The sequence below is a fragment of the Notamacropus eugenii genome, chromosome 1, assembly GCF_028372415.1.
Source record: "Notamacropus eugenii isolate mMacEug1 chromosome 1, mMacEug1.pri_v2, whole genome shotgun sequence".
Classification (NCBI taxonomy): domain Eukaryota; kingdom Metazoa; phylum Chordata; class Mammalia; order Diprotodontia; family Macropodidae; genus Notamacropus; species Notamacropus eugenii.
In genome coordinates, this window is record NC_092872.1 from 325,512,086 (window position 1) to 325,535,261 (window position 23,176).

General features: G+C 36.5%; 1 pseudogene; it reads right to left on the bottom strand.

Moving 5' to 3' along the window:
• Positions 1–348: 348 nt before the first annotated feature.
• LOC140517433 (protein C-mannosyl-transferase DPY19L3-like) lies at positions 349–3,090 on the bottom strand (annotated as a pseudogene).
• Positions 3,091–23,176: the final 20,086 nt, after the last annotated feature.

Below are 23,176 nucleotides of genomic sequence, written 5' to 3' on the forward strand. Positions count from 1 at the left end.
AGCATGTCATTATTAATGTACATAATACTTGAATAGCATATAGTAATTAAATTGAAATTACATTATTCACTAATTTCGTTAGGTTTTTTTATTTAGTTTAATAAAATTCAAAGTTTGCTTGAAAATGTTTCCAATACAAATGAACTCAACATTCCTATCTGATTGGAAATAGCTCAAATAACAAAAGTTCCAGATCATTGTTAGAAACTTGTTTTTAATCAACACAATGAAGATCAGTGGGGAAAGGTATACAAATTTAAAAAAAAAAAACAGTTTATGTAAAATATCTTTAAAAATATTAATACTCATGTAAACTTCTAGAATACTTGTTAACTTCGAAGCATTAAACTATACATGAAATTCATTTACCATGAATCCTTGCTTGTTGGCTACTTTGAGAGATCTCTTTGCATGTGTCTGAGAAACCTCTTTTGTTCCCTGTCACAGTCCCTTATGTTAGTAGTGTGGATGACTGGTTAAGGCTTTCCCCAGTACAGGTTTGACTCTAGTTAACAATTGTATACTTGTAGAAAACAAAGCTTTCCTGGGAGCATTTGACTTAATCCAGTTTATCAGCTCCACTGTGTCTAAGTCATAGAATTCTCTCAATTTTGATAGCTCTTCCATCATTCATGGCCAAAATTTATAGCAAAGATGGATGAATATTACTACAGATACTGAATACCTTACCATTTTCATCCTTTTAGGTGTTTAGAGATGGACCAATTGAAAAAGTAATTCCTACAGTTACAGCTACATTAGCCAAATGATGCAAACACACACATATGTGATGTTCCTTCATTTTCATGAAATATCCAAATTGGCCAAATATCCAAGCAAAATAGAATGCACAAAGTTGTAGGCTGTTCCAAGCTTCAGGACATTCAGGGCATTTTCTCTTATTATCCATGGAGTGTACATTAGTATAACTAAAGAGGTTCTGAAAAGCAACAGCTACTATCACTACAATAGAAAGAACAAACACATATACGTAAAAGAGTTAAGTATGTGAGAGTCTTTCAAGTGTATTAAAGGATGGGAGATCAAAAAGTCTTCACATAGGTACAGATATGGATCAAAATCTCCTTTTCCTCTACACCCAAATTTTGGCTTCAGAAATTTAAACATGTGTTCATTGGACTTTAGATTAAGAAATTGTATCTCAATAAAGCTATTGAAAAAAACTGTCAAAAAGAGTACCAGAATTAAGTTGAACAAAAGTTTCCCGGGCTTATTAAGGAAGCCTCCAGTTTTCATATTTTCCTGAAATTTTCTTGCTGTTGATACTGAGAGGTTAAAACCTACAAACATTGACCCAAGAATCATGAAACTAAAGAAGTGAAGGATATAAGAATAAGAGTAAACTTGCCACCTATATAGCACATAGCCATGTACCATAAGCTGTTCAGGCAGTCCATTATGAATAAAATCAATGCTTGTATCAGAATCACAAACTGATTAAAGTGCCATGTCACACTAAAGATAAAAGTATATATAAACACTGCAAGAAGAGTCAGTATTTCACAAAGAAGCTGTAAGTGTAGTCTAAATAAATATGTAATTACTGCTATATAAACTGAAGCATGGAAATACCCAGTTCTCTCCCAAAGGAATGGTGAACTCTTGTGGTATCTATTCTAATTATAACATACCAGAAAGCTATTAACAGTCCTTAATACTATATTTCATTAAGGAGCCAGCTGGTTATATAAAGTGCTGTGATGTACATTGTTTGGAGTCCAAATAAAGGATAGATACAGGTTCTAAATGTGTCTGTATAATATCAACTCATGGAAAACTTTCATCATAGTTAGCATTTGTAGCACTGGTTTGGAACAAGGGTAATATGTGTGAATTATCACACTTTGTTCTGAATGATATTACTTGCTCCACTTCCTTTATCTTAGAAAACCGTAAATCATTTTCATATAAAGTAACCAGGTAGACGGAAGTAAGAAATCCAATGCAAAGGCCAAAAGTTCCAACAGTTCCAGTATATGACAGAATTTTCCATAATCTTCTCCCACTGTGAACACTTAACAATTGTCTCTCCAGTTCCTCCTCTTCCTCTTATGATGGATTAACCTCATCAACTTTCACAACTTTTATTTGTTTTCTTTATCTAATAGTTATCATGATGTAAGACTTTCATGTATTTTTCTTCAAACCAATCCTTTTTGACCATCAGTGGGAAGCCACAGCCCTGGGCAGTAACAGAAGATGGCAACAGGTCTTCTTAGACTTGATGGGTCCTTGCTCTGGTCTCAGCAGTGTCAAGGAGTACGGAGGCAAATGGTGTTGACCTGAAAACTTTGTTAAAGAAAAGGCAACAGGCTAAATGCATACATTTTGTGATTTAATTAATTAAATAATTCCTTTTGAAGAAATGGTAACACAATATTATGTAACCAGAGATTTTCTGACTGACTCAGTACAGAAATCAAGTGGCTTAAACACATTTTACTGTGAGAAAGGAACTCTCTTAGTTGAACAAATTGAAAATTTAGTAAGACAATTAACAAAGTAGTGTCAATTGGGTTTTATAATCCCAAGCTGTGTGAATTTCCTCTCTGTAGCATAAGTCTCTGTGACATATGATAAGGAGAAAATCCCACCACTCCGATGGCAGACAACCTGTCATAAATAGGTCCTTGAAGTTAAGGACACAAGAAAGGGTATCTTGACAAAGTTAAAATTACAACCCAGGACATCTGTGTTTTTCCTTATCACTAAGATGCCAGGAGAAGGGTCTGGTAAGGAAGGTACTAAGTCAGCCCCATTTGTTTTGCGGATACCAAAAGGCATTCTCTGAGTTAACTTAAGATACCAAAAGAGACTATTAGGTCCAGATTCTTCTTAATTCAAGCTTTGGCCCTTATTAAATTCCAAAATTTATATTAAATATTATCAATGGCAAGTGAGGGAAAGCATGCAGGCACACATAGACACACAGACACAGACACCCTCTCACTCCCCCCCCACACACACACACACACACCTGTACAAACCTGACAAAATATCCACAAAGGAGGGCTGGGGAAAGAGGCAGCCACTTACACTTCTACACTCATCATTGCATGCCCTCCTCATGCCCCTCACACCCAATACCCCACTATGCCTCTGATCCCCTCCTACATGGCAGATGACTCAGAGAGTTGCCCAGAAGACAAGGGGCAAAAGACTGGGAAGGAGGAATCAAAGAGGAAAGGGAGGGAGACTTTTCGAAAAGACTGGTTTTTCAAGACTATCTTTCAGGACTTCTTTAAGTTATTCTACAACTCTGTGTAAACTTCAGCCTCATTTTTGATTTGTTCTTTCTCCTTTTATTTGGAGATCTTCTGAAGAACACAGACCTTATTCTCAGCCTTATTTTTCTTTTCAATTTTTGGCTATTTCCCTGAGGAGAAGAGAGTTTAGATTCAGATTGCATCTTGGTTGTTTCAAGAAATCATTAGAAAAAGGCATCCCACTCAGGGCCCTTAATCCAGGGGACAGCAGAATCAAGGATAAACCAAAAAAAATAATTCTGTTGTGATCAAAAGAGTCCCACTGTAACCAGCAATGTCAGAGGTCAAATTTGGTTAGATTCTGTCAATTATCCAAGTACTTACAAGTATACAGTCAATAATTTAAAAATATATCATCTCAGTAGGACCTGCTGGAGTGAACCCAAAATTACCCAGGGGTCTTTTAATAAACCCTCAATCAAAGAGCCAGAGACTCAATAAAAAGTGACAGGAGTTTAGGGATTGAGAGATCACTTGCCTAGGTCAGACTGAATCCAGCTTGGAAACAAGGGTTCTGTGCTAGTACCAGGCATCTGAGGTTGAAGATGGTGCCAAGCAGACACTTTTGACACCAGAAATGTCCTTCTGAAATAGAGATGACAAAGTAGCAACAACAAGAGGAAAGGAAATTATAATTCAGGATACCATGCAAGCACCAAAGTACTAGAGTACCTGAAAGTGGAAGAAGGGGCATAGGAAGAGAGTATTCACCAGAGACACAGCCTAGAGAAGCTATTAACATGAATTGCTTTGTATAACAACCAAAAGACCATAGAGAAGACTGGGGAGGCTCAGGGAGTAGTGACATCTGATCAGAATAGCAGACTGTCTGCAACTGGCTGTAACCTGCTCCAGCCTGGGAGTCATTGGGATCAGGGTCTTCTGATGAGTGCACTCAACAACAGTAAATATCCTGTACTTACACATAAAAACAGTACTTGTAAAAGACATGAATTTAAATCATGGAAACAATACCAATGATTTTTTCTTTTATCAACATACACACACATATACATATGTATTATACACACATACACACCCATATGTATGTGTATATATGTATATGTGTATGTACACAGAATAGCATTCAGATTTTCAAGAAATACACCATATTAATAAATGTAGCCATTATGCAACAAGATGAAGAAAAGCCAGAATAAGTTTATTACAAGTTCATAGACACAATAAAACAAGATAAAAAATTCTAGTATACAATAGGAAGTACAAAATTATCTGTGGCTCTAAAGAAAATCTATTTCTTATGGAGGAAAAAAATTTTAATTGCAAACAAAATATGTTTTCCATAATGAAAAGTCAAAATCCACTTCTGAAAGAGAAGCTGACCACAGGGGAAAAAAATTATCAGAAATTTACCACGTTTTTAAAAAAAGTTTCCCAGGCTTTTTTTCCACTGCTTGCCAGAGGTAATACCCATTCAAATTCAAAGTGAGAGTAGGAAATGAAAGAAAGAAGATGACCTCTGGATTTGCCATCACAAAAAGTCAATCTGAGAGAAAAAGATCTTAAAAAATTTCACAAAATTTAATTTTTAAACTATATACCAGGTTGTTTGTAGAGAACATTTCCTATTTAAACTCATTTCAGACCTGCAAAAAGTATAAACAAATCTAAACAATGGATCTTAAAGAATTGAAGGCTAGAGCTTTTAGTGGCCATTCAATAAAAGCCTGAGGCAATCTTGGTTTATTAGATTTATTCAAATATTCCTATTTAGAAAATAATGGCCTAGTCTAGAAAACCAAGGGGCAGAGAGAAAAAAGTATTAGCTTTCAGAAATAAACTAGCAAAAACCTCATAATTTCCTACAAAAATTATATTCTTATGGATAGAGCTTTTCTCTACATGCAGCATGACAGGTCTGAGAGAAGGTTGAGACAAAGTACAAGGAAGAGCTCCCACGGGATCCCTGAGCAAGTTCTGGGTACAACAATGAGTGCCATTTGGCAGCCATGTTATATACCATCCAGGGCCAGATTATGGATCTAGGGTGGAGAGGACCAGTTGTGAACACAGGCACTAGCTGTGACTAAGCATGAAACAGGTTGGAAGTAAATAGCTGTGTTGTTCTGATCCCAAGAACCAAATGCTGTATCCCAGACCCAAAGAAAAACCAGGAGTTCAGTCACTCTGAACCTGCAAAGAACCTTCTGTTGAGGTCAGAAAAATATAATGTTGAGGTTTGGGGTGCTTGGGACCCCAAAATACTGACACCCTGGGTCCTGCCCAAAATGAATTCGACCCAAACCTTCTTTCAGCCAAAGTAAAACAAAGTTTATTAAAGATCCACCATATTGGGTTAGCTCTTAAGAAGTTTCATCATTTGAGATGCTTGTATTAACAAGCAGGGTAGATAGAATCTGAGCTAGATTGCATCTGACCTAGATTGAATCTGAGCCCCTTCAAGGAATCAAAATGGAACTTACATACAGAAAGTCTGTAGAAAGGATGTAGTAGTCGTCTAGCAGTCTGAGGTGATAGGAGAAAGGGTTTAGGAAGGGTCTTGAGAAGGTGTCCAAGAAGGATCTTAATGGAACTGGGGTGACTGATCAAGGGTGGGAAACGGCTGGAGGCAATATGGAGATAACAGACAATGGAGGGCTGAGGTGGGAAGCAGGTGGGGCAATCCAGATGTAATGGAGAGCCAGGCTAGGTTAAGGGTAACAGATTTGGGTGGATTTTTTTGCTAATGTCTATGGGTGCATTGCTCTTTCATGGGTGTTAATTGCTTATATTAAAAACTGAAAATTTTTCCTAGTATAGTAATCTAGCTGAAGAAATAAATGAAGGCTTAGAGAGGTTAACTGACTTTCCAATATATATGTAACAGTAACAGATCATCTTTTCAAGCATCTTTTCAAGCTGTTGTAGACCAACTATGCTTATGAATAGGTTAGACATTCATCTTACCAGGTAAAAGAGACAATAACCTTGTTTCCTGGACTTAACTTTATCCCTGTGTCTTTTGTCCACCCACTACTCTAAAGGTAACAAAATAAAAGATTTGGGAGATTTTTTTTAAAAAAGGATTATGGAATCCCAAATCCTAAAGAAGTTTAGTAGTTACTGACTGATTTATAGTTGAACCTTATGAAATTAAAATTGCAAGATATATAGAATACTGGACTGTGGTTGTCCACCAACGCTCCAAACCCCCAAACTGGGAATGTAAGTACAAAAGGATTTTAAGTTTGTTGGAGGGACACTGTTTTTGTTATAAAGGGGCATGGAACCTGGAGACCAGAAGCTTCTGTTAGGGGGAGGATATACTCCATTGTCTAGCCTTCAAGACACTGAAGAGAATGTAAAGAAAGGCTTTTTTGATATTCTGAAAGGTGTCAACTCAAAATAAAAGACCACAAAGGTTGCAGTAACAAGGTTCTTTAATCCAGGCAAGTGACTTGAAATTTAGGACTCCACAGAGCACCAGAGTACTGGGATGCTCAGGAAGGACAAAAAAGGCAGAGTTTAAATGCACTTCAGCATGCACCAACCATGGCATCAGGTTCAAGTAGCTCCTCTGATGGCTGCATTCAACAAGAAAATCTTGCAAACTAAAAGAGCATGGCAACACCTGAATTTCCCTAAAGGAAGTCAACAATAGCCAAAAGTTTCAAGTAAACCAAATTTGGAGATAGCAGAGCAATATCCAGTGAGTATAATCAGGGAGAAACTACAAGATCAATAGAGTAAACCTGGCAGAATCAGTGCAATGGCATTACTAGAAGATATCAGTGACCCTAATCATTAGAGGTCAAGGCTGCCCTTCCATATGAACATTATAACACATATGTTCCATTCATATGTGTCTTTCCATGTGCTTGTTCTTGCTACATAGGCCCCTTGTGTCCACTGTTCCCAGTGATGTACTTGTGTATTTGTGGGAAAGTATGCCCCAGGTTCATGAGGAACATATTTTGGTTTTTCTTTGTATGCCATTTCATTAAATTACTTTACTTTGATCTAATTAAATCCTCTGGCTTCCCATAAAAGGTAAACACATTTTGGGGAACTCAAATTACCATTGTAAGGGATAGGAGCCTACAATGTTACTTGAAAAGGGAGTAGCTGTTCTAGGGAGAACTGCCCTAGAAGGTTATCATTGGGAATAACAAGTAATATTACTAAAAAATACATTATGCAAGTAAGGAAATTAAAAATCAAGAAAAGAAACTTGTGAGGAGAAACAGAATTCTAAAAGAATTGAGATAAAAAATCCCAAGGTCCAGATGAAGACAACTGATCTTTTGTTCTTTTTGCATAAAATGATGGATCAAAGGCAACAAATAAATAGTAGTCACAGAAATTGAAGTTTTCAACTGAGGAGAGCCTAGAGCCAATACAATGTGGCTCTGAAAAGATTTAGAGCATAAAAAAAGCTCTGGGTTTGTTGAAATACATGTAAGCAAGGAAAGATATACTTTATTCAGCTACACATTTGGTAATTTTTTTAAATAGTTATCAGCTGCAAGAGCAAAATTCAACTTACCCCTTATGAAGATAGCTGCATGATGCTTTTGTTCTCAATATTTTCTTTGGTTTCCTTAGAAAAAATGTCAATTATTTAACTTCAGACTAACACTTATTAAATAAAGGCATTATTCTTGCTTGTTTCCAGATTTTACCTGATCTTTCCTTACAGTTCCTATTTGAATTAATTGACTGAAATTCCTTTCCTTTTTAATGAGAAATTCACAGTTTTTATCAGGAGCAATTTGTTTTTATTTCTGTTCATGACTTTCTTCTAGGTTTCTGTGGTTTCTATTAAGTTTGACTGTTTTGCCTACATGTTAAACTTTGGGAAAATGTCACAAGTATATTTTCCTCACATTGCTCAGTCCCTAAACCAAAATTATGGACATTCTTTTTACTTATCAAGTTTTTTAAAACTCAGCTTACAGTCTGCTATTTATGTAGTTCCACCTGCGATTCACCAACCACATAAAATTCTTAGAAGCAATTATTCTTAAAGCTAAGGAAGTATAGGAAATTTGTAATGATTTTACAAGTTGATATTTTATAGATACATGATTACAATGGTTTGGCTTGTTTGAAATAGCGAGCCATTTGAGAGTAAACTGATCAGTTTTCCATACCAAAAATGATTCATCTTGACATATCATTATAAACAACTAACTACAAAAGTCAGGTACAACCAAAGTCCTGGGATAAACTCTCAGTTGGACAAACACAGTTTGCTTCTCTTGGTTTGGGGCAAGAGCTCATGGTTCAAGTAGAAAGCTTGCTGAGTAATCCATATTGATGATATGAAGTATGACATATAATGAACTGTTAGAAATACCAAGAATCCTACCTGGCCATGAGTGAACTTAGAAAAAAAGATTTTTATTTCACATCATTATCTGTTGGGTGACTTGGCCTCTAAACCCTTGTGAAGGAGAGTCAGGTGCAAACACACCTTAAGGTTGTTACAAAAATCCTTTTATAATTCATCTAGATTCGAATTTCATGGCTTGAACCCCATTGACCATCATTCCAGGGTTCACTAAACCCCACCCCTTGATTAAATCTTCTCATTTCCACATTTCAATTCCCCCACTACCTTGCTCATCTTCATTTACTTTATTTTTTATTTAATAAAGGAAATGTCAATCCAAAAAGAATTCTCTTAGTACCCCCCCACCCCATTTGTTGGCATCAGATAGCATGAGAAAGATTTTTTTCCTCAGTTACTAAGAGAATTGACAAAAGCCTGAGTTTGAAGATTTGAACCTAGGATATCAAGGATAAAAGTCCAATTATAATGGACCTAACCCTCATCCTTTGTAAATGAGGCCTGGCCTGGTAGTTCTTTTGATGCTCAAAAAAAGGCCTCAGAACAAAGAAAAGTAGTAGATATGCCGATTTCACTCCCCGCCACAAGCAGTTCTCTTATGTTAGCGACCAGTATGATTTCAAATCATGTTTCTTATAATTTCTATTTTTATATAATTTCTGTGGGAACAAAATTCAATAATACCTTACATGCACCAATGTTCAGCAGTTGCTAAATTAGCTTATGTCTTATCCTTCTTAAAGGAAAAAAAGTTTATTTCAAACTTCTGTTTAGTTCAACTCAACTTTATTTACATTCACAGACCAAAACAATGCAGATTCTGTGGCTTTTCCACAGGGGTCATCTATCCTCGTTTCTGTGACTCTGAGAATTCAAAGATTAGTTAAAAATACTCTGAACTTTGGTTTGCATATAAATATGTGTGTGTGTTTGTGTGTGGCTTTTTTATTTAACCTTCTTCTTAATCTGTGACTAATTTTTCCATGTCTTCTGATTTCTTATTTTTTTCACCAATCACTTTTTTCTATGATCTATTGATTGTCACCTCAAACCCCTAGTGACATTTACAGGTTAATCACTTGTGACTGGGCTGAATCTGACTTTCTTTCTCCACAAATCAGGGAAGTCAAAACAAAAATTTAAGAAGTTCAGTTCTTGCACTAAAAATATAGCTACTGACACAAATAATGTGGCTGTTATACAGGGTAGTTTGGTGTGATTCAGAAGCGCAAATTATATTTAGTTTTTCTTTTTTAAATTTAAATAGTATTTTTTTTTGATTACATATCAAAAAAAATTTTAGCATTCATTTTTACAAGAGTTTCATTTCCAAATTTTTCTCCTTCCCTTCTTCCCCTCCCCTCTTCAGAAAATGGTAGGTAGTTTGATATAGTTTATGCATGTGCTATCATGTAAAACATATTTCCTTATTAGTCACTGTTATGGAAAAAGAAACAGATTGAAAGCAAATAAAACCATGAGAAAGAATAAAATAAGTGAAAAAAATATGCTTCAATCTGCATTCAGTCAATCTGCTCTCTATCTGGATAGGGATAGCATTTTCCTTCATGAGATCTTTGTACTTGTCTTGGATCATTGTGTTGCTGACAAGAGCTGATCATTACACAATGTTGCTGATACTACGTACAATGTTTTCTGTTTCTGTTATTTTCACTTTGCATCAGTTCGTACAAAACCAGGTTTCTCCGAAATCTGCCTGCTCATCATTACTTATTGCACAATAGTATTCCATTACATGCATGTACCATAGCTTGTTCAGCCACTCCCCAATTGGTGGGCATCTCTTCAATTTCCAATATTTTGCCACCACAAAAAGGGCTGCTATAAATATGTTTGCACATGTAGGTCCTTTTCTTTTTTTATGATGTCTTTGGGGTACAAACCTAATAGTGGTATTGCTGGATCAAAGGGAATGCTCAGTTTGGTTGTCTTTTGGACATATTTCCAAATTGCTCTCCAAAGTGGTTGTATCAGCTCATACCTCCTCCTACAGTGCATTAGTGTCCCAACTTTCCCATATCCTCTCCAACATTTATCATTTTCTGTTTTTGTCACATTAGCCAATCTGATTGGGGTGAGGTGGTATTTTAGAGTTGTTTTAATTTGCATTTCCTCTAATAGAGATTTAGAGCACTTCCTCATATGCCTATAGATAACTTTTATTTCTTCATCTGAAAACTGCTTGTTCCATGTCTTTTGACCATTTTTCAATTGAAGAATGGCTTGTATTCTTATAAATTTGACTGTGTTCACTGTACATTTGAGAAATGAGGACTTCATCAGAGAGACTTGCTATAAAGATGGTTTCCTAGCTTTCTGTTTTCCTTCTAATCTTGTTTGCATGGATTTTGTTTGTACAAAAGCTTTTCAATCTGATATGATCAAAATGATCTATTCTACATTTTCTAATACTCTCTGTCTCTTATTTGGTCATGAATTCTTCATCTCCCCATTGATTTGACAGATAAGTTATTACTTGCTCTTCTAATTTGGTTGTTTCATTGTCTATGGTATCTTTTAGCAAGATGTTGTTTCCTTCCTTTTGTCTTTTAATTAGGCGTATTTTTTGCTTTTATTTTGTCTAGGATCGGGATTACTACCACTACCTTTTTTTTTACTTCAACTGAAGCATAATAGATTCTGCTCCAGCCCTTTACCTTTACTCTGTGTGTGTATCGCTGCTTCAAGTGTGTTTCTTATAAGTAACACATTGTACGAGTCTGATTTTTGATCTACTCTGATATCCATTTCTGTTTTGTGGGAGAGTTCATCCCATTCACATTTAGTCATGATTACTACCTGTGTATTTCCTTCCATCCTATTCGTCTTCCTGTGTGTCCTCTCTCTCCTTTCACCCTTTCCCACCTCACCAGTGTTTTGCTTCTGTTTACCACTTCCTCTAATCTGCTGTAACAGCAAGCACCCTAGCATACCCAGGATGACCTGCCAGCAGAGGTTCTTGGATCTGCTTTTCTTAAAGGAAAGCAACTTTTAAGCGATCAAAAATCTTGTTTAATGACATTCACTAGTGCAGGGGGAAAGTCAGCACCCTGAACATCAGAGAAAATACAAACAGAGAAATTACCATAAAGACCAACACACAGGGCTTTGACTGCTTCAATCAAAGCAATATTGCTATACACTTTATATAAATCACTAGATCAAGAGAGCTTTTGTTTCTGAGCATTTAGGGGGTCTGAACATATAGCTACTCAGAGTCTCCATTAGGGAATCACATAAGCAAACTCCTAAAGCAAAACCTCACCTCGCAATATACATATACACCATTTTCAGAGCCAGAGGGCATCACAACCCTCAGGACTCATGCCTAATTAGAAATTATCAAAAGGTGTGAGCCTTTCTACTAGCAAGCTTCCCTCTAATGGGTGGGAAGATCTTCAAATTCCATTAACATTACATCTGCCCTCCTCTATTTCAGTCCCCAAACCTCTTGGCCCCCTTAATTAATCTCCTCCCCTCCTACTTCCCTGTCAAGTAATTTTCTATATTCAATTGATTGTGTATAGCATTCCCTCTTTGAGCAAAAACTGATAGGAGTAAGGTTCAAGTAATGCCAATCACCCACTCTCCCATCTTCCTCTCCACTGTAAAAGGTCTTTCTCATATCTTCATGTAAGATAATTTGCCTCATTCTACCTGTCCCTTCTGCGCCCTTTGTTCTCTTCTTTGTCTTCCTTTAATAAATTTTTTGGTCATTTCCTCAAAATCACCTTACAGCCATATCATCTGTCTATGTATATTCCTTCTATCTGTATTGTTAGTGATATAATTATTGTGTCACAAGTACATCTTTCTGTGCAGGGATGTAAACAGTTTAGGTCTATTGAATTCCTTATGTTTTCTTTTCCCTTTTACCTGTTTATGCTTCTCTTGGGTCTTGATATCAGAGGTCAAATTTTTTCGTTTAGTTCTGGTCTTCTACTTATGAAGGCTTGAAATCCTTCTATTTCATTGAATGACCATTTTTCCCTTGATGTATTATGCTTAATTTTGCCAGCTAAGTGATTCTTGATTATAGTCCTAGCTCCTTTGCTCTCCAAAATATCATGTTCCATCACCTCCAGTCTTTTAATGTTGGAGCTGCCAGGTCCTGTGTGATCCTGATTGTGACCTCTATTTGAATTTCCAATATTTAAATTACTTCTTTCCAGCCACTTGTAGTATTTTTTCCTTGACCTGATGGTTCTGAAATTTGGCTGTAGTTTTCCGTGGGGTTTTGATTTTGGAATCTCTTTCTTACGGTGATCAGTCGATTCTTTCAATGCCTATTTTGCCCTCTGGTTCCAGGGCATCAAGGGAGTCTTCCCTGACAATTTCTTGAAAGATGATATCCAGGTCCTCCTTTTGATAATGGTTTTCAGGTAGTCCAATGATTCTGATATTATCTTTCCTGATCTCTCTCATGTTTTTGCCATGAACTATTTCACATTTTTCTACCATTTTTTTTATTCTTTTGAATTGATTTAATTCATGATGTTTCACAGAGTTGTGACCAAACATCTGCCCAGTTCTAACTTTTAAGGTATTATTTTCCTCAATTACCTTTTGTACTTTCTTTTCCATTTGGCCTATTGTACTTTTTAAGCAGTTTTCCAAGCTATTGACTCTTTATCAAAATTCTCTTGCACCATTATCATTTCTTTTCCCAATTTTTCTTCTATCTCTCTTATGTGATTTTTAAACTCTTTTGTGAGTTCTACTAATGAGACCTTTCTGGGTTTGAGACCATTTCCTGGTTTTCTTAGGGGTTTTGCCCATAGGTGTTTTGCCATTGTTATCCTCTTCTGAGTTTGTGTCTTGGTCTTCCCTGTCTCCATAATAATTTTCTATGGTCAGATTCTTTGTTGTTTTCTGCTTATAATTTTTTGTGTCTTTTTATTTTCTTTTAAATTTCAGTTATGTCACCAGAGTGAAAGGTATGTCTGGTTTCTTGTGCTAGTGACTGTAGGCCCTGGTTGTTTACCTGGTGTTATGCTGATGATGCCCTGAGGCTCACAGGGGGACCCTCAGCTGAAGGTCCTGAGCCCTGTGGTGAGGGGATGGGGTGGGATGTGGCTGGTGCTGCTGGAAGCTGTAGGAGTCTGGCAATTTACCTGGTGCTGAGCTGGGGTCCTAGTGGTGGTGTCTGGTGTGTGCTGAGGGCACTGGTGTGTTTCTGCATTTCCCTAGGGCTACACTGAAACAAGTGTGGTCAGGCCTCTGGAGGCTGCCTGTTTTCCCAGGGCTATGCTGAACATAGCAGATCAGTACTGGCTGGCAGCTGCCTGTTTTAGGCACCCATACAGTTGGCATCTACCTGGAGCCTCTGGAGGATGCCTACTTGTCCAGAACTAGACTGAAGCAGGTGGTAGTTCTCAGAACAAGAGTCTGCCAGTTACCCTGGCTATGCTAAGGCAGTTGGAAGGTCCTGTTGTTAGTGTTTGCCTCCTCCACCACACTGGGGTGCAAGATCTCCCACTGGTTTTCTAAGGTGGGGATTGCAGCAATGCTTCTCATCCTGGGCTGCATTTCCTTTTCACCTGAATGACACAGATTTTTCTTGCTGATCTTCCAAGTTTTGTGGGTTAAAAGGTTGCTTTACCCCGTCTTTTTACTGGTTCTGCCATTTCAGAATATGTTTGGGGGCTCCATTTTATTATCAGTTGGAGGTGAATATGGGAGAGTTGCAGTGATTTACTGCTTACTCCACCATCGTGGGCCCAGGAAGTGTCAGGAGCATAACATTTAATTTGTAGGGAGATTTTCCTGAAGTGTTCCAAATGTAACATTCAAATATTTTATACATATATACATACATATATGTGCATATATATTTTTCAACTTTTTTTGCTTTCATTTATTTTTTCCTTGGTTGTTAATTTATTTGTTTTCAGTTTTCTACAATTACTTCCATAAGTCTTAGATTTTCTCCATCTCCCCTCCCATTTCCCCTCCTTCCCCCTCAAGACAGCATACAATCTTACATGGGTTCTACACATATATTTGTATTAAACACATTTTCACATTGGTCATGTTGCATAGAAGAATTAAAATGAATGGGAGAAAACATGAGAAAAACCAAAACAAAACATAACACAAGAGAAAATATTTTTCTTCATTCTGTGATCCAATTCCATAGTTCTTTCTTTGGATGTGGATGGCATTTTGCCTCAAGAGTCCAGTGGGAATGTTTTAGGTCCTCACATTGTTATGAAGGGCTAAGTCTACCAGAATAATTCCTCATACATTGTTGTTACTACTGTGCACAATGTTCTCCTGATTCTGCGCCTTTACTCAGTATCAGTTCACGAAAGTCCTTCTAGGCCTCTGTGAAGTCTTCCTGCTCATCATTTCTTACAGCATAATAGTATTCCTTTACATTCACATACCACAACTGGTTCAGCCTTTCCCCAGTTAGTGGGTATCCCTTTGATTTCCAGTTCTTGGTCACCACAAAGACAGCTGCTATAAATATTTTTATACATGTGGGATTCTTTCCCATTTTTATGATCTCTTTGGGATACAGTTCTACAAGTGATATTGCTGGGTCAAAGGGTATGCACATTTTTGTTGCCCTTTGGAGATAGTTCCAAATTGTTCTCCAGAAAGGATGGATCAGCCCCCAGCTCCACAAACAATGCATTAGTGTTCCAACTCTCCCGTATCTCTCCAACATTTATCATCTTCCTGTTTTGTCATGTTAGCCAATCTGATAGGTGTGATGTAGTATCTCAGAGTTGTTTTGATTTGCATCTCTCTAATCAATAGTGATTTAGAGCATTTCTTCATATAACTATAGATAGCTTTAATTTCTTCCTCTGCAAACTTCCTGTTCATATCCTTTGACCATTTATCAATTGAGAAATTACTTGTATTCTTAAAAATTTGACTCAATTCTCTATATATTTTAGAAATGAGGCCTTTATCAGAGACATTGGTTGCAAAAATTCTTTCCCAGTTTTCTGCTTCCCTCCTAATCTTAATTGCATTGGATTTGTTTGGGCAAAAGCTTTTCAATTTAATGTAATCAAAATTATTTATTTTACACTTCATAATGTTCTCTATCTAGTTTTCCCAGCAATTTTTGTCAAACAATGAGTCTTCATCCCAGAAGTTGGGGTCCTTGGGTTTATCAAACAGTAGATTGCTATGTTGCTGAGAAAAAGGTATATTCCTTTCTGTTCTCATTCAATTTTCTCCAGAGATCTATCATATCTACCTTATCCAGAGTTCTGTTCACCTCCTTAACTTCTTTCTAGTTTATTTTTAGGTTAGATTTATCAAGTTCAGAGAGGGGCAAGTTGAGGTCCCCCACTAGTATAGTTTTGCTGTCTATTCCGTGCTGTAACTCCCTTATCTTTTCATCTAAGAATCTGGATGCTAAACCCCTTGGTGCATATATGTTTAGTAATGATATTGCTTCATTGTCTTTTTTAGCAGGATAAAGCTTCCTTCCTTATCTCTTTTGATTAGGTATATTTCTGCTTTTCCTTTGTCTGAGATTTGGATTGCTATCCCTGCTTTATTTACATCAGCTAAAGCATAACATATTCTGCTCCAACTTTTCACCTTTTCCCCATGTGTATCCCCCTGTTTCAAAAGTGTTTCTTGTAAACAACATATTGTTGGATTATGGTTTTTAATTCCATTTTATGGGAAACTTCATCCCATTCACATTCACAGTTATGATTACTATTGGTGTCTTTCCCTCCATCCTATCTCCCCATTTATGCTTTTAGTTCTTTCTTCTCCCTTCCCCTCCTCACTGAAGTTTTAATTTTTGATCACCACATCCTTCAGCCTTCCCTCCCTTCTATCAGCCTTCCTCTCTTTTATTCCCCCTTTCCCTTACTATCTCTTCCCTTCTTTTAGCCTCCCCTCCCTTTTCTTTCCCCTTTCCCCTCCTACTGCCTATAGAGCTAATTAGATTTCTACACTTAACTGAGTTTTTTGTTCCTTCCTTGAACCAAATCAGATGAGAGTAAATCTCAAACAGTGCTCATCTCCCTCCTCTCTTTCCATCTACTGTAATATGTTTTCGTGCCTCTTCTTGCGATCTAATTTATTTTTTTCTGCCTCCTCCTTCTCACATCTCCCATTATGATCTCTTCACACTCTTAAATCATATTTTTTATCATCACATCATTTATTTATACCCATTCCCTCTGTCTATATCCCTTTTAAATATCATAATAAATATACAGTTCTCAAAATTAACAAGCATCATCTTCCCTTATAGGGGTGTAAACAGTTTTCCCATATTGAATAACAAGGGTTTTTTTTCCCTGTTTACCTTTCCATGCCTCTCTTGAGACTTGTATTTGAAGATCAAATTTTCTGTTGAGCTCTGGCCTTTTCATCAGGAAGGTTTGGAAATCCCTTATTTCACTGAATGCCCATCTCCTTGCCTGAAATGTTATGCTCAATATTTCTGGGTAATTGATCCTTGGTTGTAGTCCAAGCTCCTTTGCCTTATGTAATATCATATTCCAATCCCTCTGATCTTTTAGTGTAAAAGTTACAAGATCTTATGTGATCCTGACTGTTGTTGCTCAGTATTTGAATTGTTTCTTTCTGGCTGCTTGCAGTACTTTCTCCTTAACTTGATAGTTCTGGAATTTGGCAACAATAGTCCTTGGTGTTTCCATTTTGGGATCTCTTTCAGGAGGTGATCAGTGGATTCTTTCGATGACAATTTTCCCCTCTGGATCTAGGACCTCAGGGCAGTTTTTCTTGATGATTTCTTGGAAGATATTGTCCAGGATCTTTTTTTTTTTCATCATGGCTTTCTGGTAGACCAATAGTTCTTAGATTTTCTCTCTTGGATCTATTTTCCAGGCCAGTTGTTTTTCCAGTGGGATATTTTACATTTTCTCCTATTTTTTCCTTCTTTAGATTCTGTTTGACTGATTCTTGATGGTTCATAGAGTCATTAGCTTCTACTTGCTTAATTCTAATTTTTAATAGATTGTTTCCTTCAGTTAACTTTTTTTGTGGCCTCTGGTTCTTTCATCTAGAATGCTGCTGCTTACCTAGTGTTGAGTTGGCTGGTGTGCCAGAGCAGAGGTCAGGTGAAGTCTTTCTGAGTTTCCTTGGAATTACCCTGGAATTCACTGTGTGAGGTGTGGGAGAAGGGTGGTCTAGCCACAGGAGGTCTCCTCTCCTGACCTAGAGCACAGACAGGTTCAGTGGGATGGTGAACCCTGTCTGTGCTAGTGTCTTCCCAATTCCCCTGGCTATCCTTAGGCACTCCTGGGGTCCTGTGTTGGCACTTAGAGGCTCTATCCCCCTTAAAGGCCCAGGATTTCCTCCAAGTTCACCTGGGACAGCTCTGGTCCTGCACTGGTTCCCTTCAGCCACAGCAAGAGGGATCCCCCTTTGCAATTTTTCTATCCTCATGGGCTAAGACTATTTACCCCTTCAACTAATCCCACTATTCCAGGATTTTTCCTGAAGAAATATTCTTTGGGTTTTTCAAGGTCAACAAGAGGAGGGGGAGAGTATTTACAGATCACACCACCATCTTGGTTCCCAGAAATTCAAGTAGGTGACTTACAGACATTTAATCTGCAAGCTGATACTCTTGGGATTGGCTGCTGCAGATACCTGGAGTTCTGCACTTCTCTTTCATTTAGTTCCACTGGACTCCCATCCTGGGCTGAATTGTTTGAGAATCTGCACTGCTGGTACTGCTTCCAACCGCACAGTGGTTCCTTCTCCACTTCATGCTGGTACAGCCTGTGCACTTTGCGCTCCTCTAGCCCCATGCAACAGATCCTTACCATCGACCTTCCAGGCTGTCCTGGGCTGGAAATCTGCCACGTTCTGTCTCCTAGTGGACTCTGCCACTCTAAAATTTGATCATATTCTTTGTTTAGAGATATCTGAAGCAATTTGTCCTAGGTGAGTACTTGCCCTCACTCTGTCATCTTGGCTCCACTCCCCCCTCCAGTTTACTTTTTTTAAAAATCAATGCACATCCTATATAATGGACAAATTTTTAAGCTTTAAGAGATGTTCATGTTAATTACCCAAGAAGAGCCAGCTGTCATATCAGTCTTCATCAGGCTACACTTATACTCCAAAGTTTGCAATGTGGCATTCACTGAAGACAATAAAACTCCAAAGGGAATTCATTGTTTTAAGTTACTGATTACAAGCTTAGAAAGTGATGGATCAAAGTTTTTATCTTTTAAGTATCTGTCACTTCACAAGAATGTCTGTCTAACCCAGATATTTCTCCTTTCACTCTACTTACAGAAAAAAAATTTTATTCTCAAATATTTATCCATTGAATATTTTGGCATTGTAGATTTTGATGATGTTTGCTTTTCTAAAAAGCAAAACCTTTTCTGGTGAGAACATCAAGTTTTAATATAAAGACAAAACAAAGACAACAGAAGTATTTACTCAAGTTTAGTCCATTTTTATAAAATATTTATACTCTTCTTTTGAAAATGAAATATTAGAAAAATTATCCATACACCTATGCATATTTGAACCTATGGGGAGTCCCTAAGGATTTGTAACATGTTGTATTTGTATGTTTGAACAAAAATGTTGTACTCCAACAATCTTATTCTTTGTTCTAAAAGCCAAGATTTCATTTTAGCATGATCAGAGAAGAGTGATACTTTTAGTATTTCTTGGTGTTTAATAGAAGAAATGTTTTTATTTGAATTCAGATTTCATTTGGTTTATAGGAAGGATTTGGTAATATGTTCATACCAGTATTTCACTTATCCCAAAAATCCTGTTATATAGGAAGAACTCATGTTGAAACTCCTTGTTCGTTAAACGGAAAGATTCAGTACACCAAAAGCTTCTGTTATAAACACCATAATTTTTCTGCAATTTATAAAATATTCTATCTCTATTAAGTAATAAACCCTTGACCTTAGAGTTCAGTTTTAAGGTTCTATTTGAGAAGATGAACATGATAGATGGCAATAATAGGTGAAAAGTTCAAAAAGTTAATAAAAATTATTTATCTTTAGACCATAGGCTTATGTCTTGTGGAAAGAGTGGAATGAACAATGCTTTATAGATAAAATCTTTTAGGGTAGTTACTGCAAATATATGTTTTCATTTTGAAAATGTAAAAACTGAGGCTATAAGAGGTTAAGTGATTTGTCCAATGTTGCTTATTTAATTCTTGATTCAGCCAACGATTGAACCTAAGTCAAAAAGCATATGCTTGAACAATTCTTTGTGAACTTCAAAAGAAAAGAACTGTGGTAAAATGGAAAAATTTAATTTTGTTTTAACTCAGTTCTCAAAGATTTTCCATCAGAACCTGAGAAATTATATATACTAATACCCTGATGCTGCGTTTATTGCCTTTTACCAGTTTTGTCCCCCATGATAATACTTTGTGCTTTATCACTCTCTTCCAATAACCCTTTTAGGACCCCATCTCTCCCGTGCCTCACCCCTCTTATTTATTTTATTCATTTTTCTTTTTGCATTAGAAAAAATGATTTGATTTCAAATAGTGTCATTGGATCCTGAATGTGATGGGACAGAACATATAGTCTTTACTCTCTCATATAGGAGAATACTAACTCATCCACATGACTATCCTAAGATATCAAGATATGAAATCAAAAGATATAAGTTCTAAGTCCAGTCATGTCAATAATATTCTCTGTGACTTTGAAACTTTTTTGTTTAATTAAATCCTTTCATCTATATATTAGAATATTAATAAAACTCTCTACAGTTGCTTAGAATTTTAATAAAAATATTGCAGAGCTCATTATCTATGTAAAAGTGAGGTTATCATTTTGATAGAACAAAACCAAATCATAGTCAAAATCCCTTAACCTATCTATTGTTCTGAGTGACTCATATGAGTTTCAGGATAGAGTATCTAATCTCAAATCCTCCACCAAAGGAGAATGCAGCAGAGGAATCCGTAACACTTCCACTTCTACTCTACCATCGATTCCACAGCTAGTTGAATCTAAAATCATGAAGCAGGCGAAGGTCAAGTATACAGAGTCAAAGCTACAGCTAGCTATGTTGCTATAAATATTTGTAGATGTTGCCTTCAGGTTCAAAGTAAATGCTTATCAAAGAAGCTAATGAAAATTCTTTCATGTCATTCATATTTACTATGCAACATTCTGATGAATCAGAGTTAAATGAATCTAAAGCACTTTTAAATTTCCCTAAAATAAAGGTCGTTTTTTTTAAAACAAAGAAAAATGTGTTCAGGGTGTAATTGCAATCAAATTAGGATCTTTTCTCTGGATAAGGTAGATATGATAGATCTCTGGAGAAAACTGAATGGGAATAGAAAGGAATATACCTTTTTCTCAGCAGTACATGGCACATATACAAAAATTGACCATATACTAAGGCATAAAAACCTCACAATCCAGTTCAAAAAGGTAGAGATACTCAATGCATCCTTCTCAGATCATAATGCAATAAAAATTACATGTAATAAAAGGATCTTTTGCTGTTTTTGTTTTACTAAAAGTGCCTCTGATTGAATAATATGATTGTGGAGGATCATTCCCACCCATTGATGGGACTTCCCATTGTGGGAAGCTTGACTACAGGAGTTGTTTTGTAGGAGGGTACCAACTACCTTTTGTTTTTTCTAATACCTAGAAGTTGATACTTCCCTCTCTGGTAACTGTATGCATGTAATGATCAGACATGTTTGTGTATGTAATGGTCAGGCAGTTTGGAAGCACTGTCGATTTATTTTTGATTTCTCTGAAATTTTTATTTTCTCTGATACCTGTCCTTGATTAAAATGATTGTTAATCCCTTGAAAATTGCTTTCCTTTTATGAATGCAAATCTAAGAACCTGTGGTAGCGGGTGCCCCTGTGTATGCTGGGGTGCTGACTGTCACACAGGGCAAAACTAATTTGTGACTTTATTAACCTCCCAAATGTTTTTGGGGAAAATAACTTTGAGCTGTGCCAAATCACAAGTACTTTGGGGTTCATGTATCCCAGGTCTTTACTTAAGAATATTTTTTATACAACCGTTTTCCCCAGGCAATTCTACAAAGGAAATCTGTAATTGTCTTCTCCATAAATAAAAGAGCATCTCTAAGTGGTATATACTTCATGCCCCCATGAGAAAGCAAGAAGGCAACTTAACACAAGTCTTTGGGGTCTTGTCTTCTCCATAGGACCATCATACAATTTGGTAATAAGCTGACCGTGCTGGGTCCCTCTCTGTTCAAATAAACAATTCTGATTTTCTCATGAGGTTATACTTCACCATGACCCTTGAAACATTAACAATGTGGTAACCAGTCACATAATTTCTGAGTGAAATATAAATAAACAGAATAAGCAATGACTATTGCTGTGTTCTAGTCCCGAGCATAGTATTTAAAGTGTTACATTTCTTCATGAATGGTAGAGTAACTAACTCAGCTTCTCAGATAAAACACCTGTGATAGGAAGAATGTAGCAACTGAACTAAATTAAACCAGAAGTTAAAATATTTTCATTACATTTGCAAAATAAACAATTATCCCTCCTTCAGCATAACATAAATGGAAATGCCTATCAAACAAATCAAATGTTTGTTTCTAATGGCAAAAAAATGGACTTTGGGTAAAAATTCCATTTAACATATTCAGAACAATATATATTTTGCAAATCTTTTACAGATAGAATTGTTACTGGGGTAAAATCAAATACTTTCCATTTGTAAGTTTGTTCACTGGCTGCTGTGAAAAGCGCTAGGACTTTCTTTAAATGTTAGGAGCCATGAAAGAAGACCATTCCTTGAAGTTTGTGATTCTACAAATAACTCAGAATCTAATATTTAAGTATGCTTCATTTAGCCATCAGAACTACTTCATGAATGTTAAATTGTAGTTAAAGAAAGGTCTCTGGGTCATGGTATCTTTCATGAAACTCCCACAGTAGTAACGAGACACATTATGTCTCTTGTAGGTAGTTGGGAATCGGCCAGAAGATAGGGAAAGTTTAAAGTTAAGAAAGTGTATGGGAAGGGGAGGGGAGTCATTAGTGATACAAGTTAACTTGGAACATAGTCTCTTGTGAAGTGTTCCATGGGTCTATATTATTGTTTTTAATATTTCTACTAATGACCTCAATAAAACTAATAGATAAAAGATAGGCCGTCTAACATACAGGATAACAGAACCAGGATCTAGGAAGATTTGGACACACTGAAATATGGGACCAAATTATTAAAATTAAATTGAATATGGATAAATTTGAAGTCTTACATTTTTGTTCAAAAAATTAACCTGACAAGAACAAGACCAAGAAGATGTAGACAGACAACAGTGCTTACAGAGATATAGAAATTCTGATGGACCTCAAACTTGAAATGTATCATGAGGATATGTTAGCCTTAAAAACTAATGAAGACATTAAAAAAAGTCAATGTCTAGGCCAAGGGAAGGGAAAATTGCACTGTACTCTGATTCTTGTCCGACATAAGAAATATGTTCAATTCTGGGTGCCACGATTTACAAAGGATATCAATAATCCATAGTTTATCTGGAATCTATTCATAAAGGTAACTAGGCAAATAAAGTATTTTCA